Genomic DNA, 2,500 nt, shown 5'->3' with positions numbered 1-2,500 from the left:
TATAACACATTTTACGCCCTTGTTCATGGCTCTTTTTCAGGGGTATGGAGCGGGTGGGGGTTGGGGAGATGGGGAGGAGGGATGGAGAGAAGGAGTGGGGGATTTAGGGTGGGGGAGAGGGGGAAAAAGGGGGAGGTGCAGTAGGGATGTGTGGTTGGGTGGGGGAGTGTGTGTGTGTGTGGTTGGGTGGGTGTGGGTAGGTGGAGGATGTGTGTGTGGGGGGGATGTGTGTGTGTGTGTGTGTGTGTGTGTGTGTGTGTGTGTGTGAGAGAGAGAGAGAGAGAGAGAGAAAGAGGAGGGGGGGGATGCTGAAAGGATGAAGAAAGGAGGAAGGACATAAATGAAGAGAGAGAGAGGTAGCAACACGTGGACTGAGAGAGAGAGAGGGGGGGGGATAAACCTAACAATTTGGAGCTTGTCTGTGTAATCATTAATCATTTTGACACAGAGGATTACAGAGATTGGCGGTAATTGAACTTTTAATCCGGTGGCTGAACTGTGGTAGAGAGAGAGAGAGAGAGAGAGAGAGAGAGAGAGAGAAAGTGAGAGAGAAGGGGGGGGAGGTGAAATAATAGACAGAGTTAGATGAATGTTTTGTGTGTGTGTGTGTGTGTGTGTGTGTGTGTTCTTGCCTTTCATGTGCCTGTATGAAGATATTTAGCTGTGTTAATATGTTTTGGTGCACACGTATCAGTGTATGAATGTATGTATGTATATATGTATATGCATGTATGTGTTATGTATGTACGGTTGGGTGTAAGCTTTGTAGAGTAGCTGTATTAATGTGTTCATGTGTACGTACCGTATGTGTATTTCTGTGTCTGTATCATTATGTATGTATACGTGAGCTCATTCATCACACACACACACACACACACACACACACACAGCAGCCAGGCATCTTAATCTCGGTGTATATCGTGGGTGATTGTAATAAACACCGTATCTTCTCATATCTATTATTTAACCTTCCTTCCCTCCTTCCTTCCTTCCTTCCCTCCTTCCTTCCTTCCTTCCTTCCATTATCCCCTTCTCCCTCTCTCTCATTTCTTCCTCTTTCTGCCCCTCCTCTTCCCGTCTTCGTTCGTTCGTTCCTTCCATCCTTCCTTCCTTCCTTCCTTCCTTTGTTTCTTCCTTCCTGCCTCCTCTCCTTCCTCCCTTCCCCTATCACTTTCTCCCTCCCATTTCTTCCTCTTCCTCCTCCTCCTCTTCCCCTGTCTTCGTTCCTTGCTTCTTCCCTCCCTTCCTTCCTTCTTTCCATCCTTCCTTCCTTCCTTCCTCTATCCCCCATCTCCCTCTCTCCCATTTCTTCCTCCTCCTCCACTTCCCTTTCCTTCCTTCCTTCCTTCCTTCTTTCCTTCCTCATAATTTTCCTCCTCTAATTTTATCGTTCCATCTCATTCACGATTTTCCCCTCCTTATATTCTCCTGATCCTCTCCTTATATTCTCCTCATCCTCTCCTAATCCTCTCCATATCCTCTCAATCCTCTCTCAATCACCTATTCCTCTCCTCATACTCCTAATCCTCTCCTTATCCTCTTAACCCTTCCCTTATACTCCTAATCCTCTCCTTATTCTCTTAACCCTCCCCTTATACTCCTAATCCTCTCCTTATATTCTCCTCATACTCTCCTGATCCTCTCCATATCCTCTCAATCCTCTCTTTATCACCTATTCCTCTCCTCATACTCCTAATCCTCTCCTTATCCTCTTAACCCTTCCCTTATACTTCTAATCCTCTCCTTATCCTCTTAACCCTTCCCTTATACTTCTAATCCTCTCCTTATCCTCTTAACCCTTCCCTTATACTCCTAATCCTCTCACCTTTATCCCCAATCTCACCTCTCTAAGTCACCCTCCATCATACACTTACCCTCTTTGTAATTCTATCTCGTCCTTCCTCCTCCTCTCCTCCTCATCTTCCTTCTTCTCCTCCTCCTCTTCCTTCTTCCTCCTCTTCTCTCGCCTTCCTCCTCCTTCTCCTCCTCCTCATTTCCTTCTTCCTCTCCTCATCTTCCTTCTCATTTTTCTTCGTCCTCGTCTCGTCTCCATCCTCGTCTCATCCTCGTCCTCCTCTACTCATTTCCTTCCTGGTCGTCTCCCCATATCCTCATTTTTCTTCCTTTTCTTCTTCCCACTTCACTTCCTCCTCTCTCTCTCTCTCTCTCTCTCTCTCTCTCTCTCTCGTATTAAAAAATTATAGGAAGTGAAATGGTGAAACTCTTGGGATTTCTTCCGCCATGTTTCAATACTGATTTTGATATTCTCTCTCTCTCTCTCTCTCTCTCTCTCTCTCTCTCTCTCTCTCTTTCTCTCTGGTTTTGGCTTGAAATAGTTAAGTTTCTTGCATTTAATTATTTTTCATTAATTTTGTTAGTGGTGGGGAGTGGGTGGCATTATTTTTATTATTATTATTATTATTATTATTATTATTATTATTATTATCATCATCATCATACAAGCAGCCAGTTCACCTCCTTTCATTTAATCATCATCATC

This window comes from Coenobita brevimanus, chromosome 30 (genome assembly GCF_032717465.1).
Source record: "Coenobita brevimanus isolate Jiangsu-jjx chromosome 30, ASM3271746v2, whole genome shotgun sequence".
In the NCBI taxonomy this organism is placed as follows: domain Eukaryota; kingdom Metazoa; phylum Arthropoda; class Malacostraca; order Decapoda; family Coenobitidae; genus Coenobita; species Coenobita brevimanus.
Note: the sequence above shows the minus strand (reverse complement) of the source record.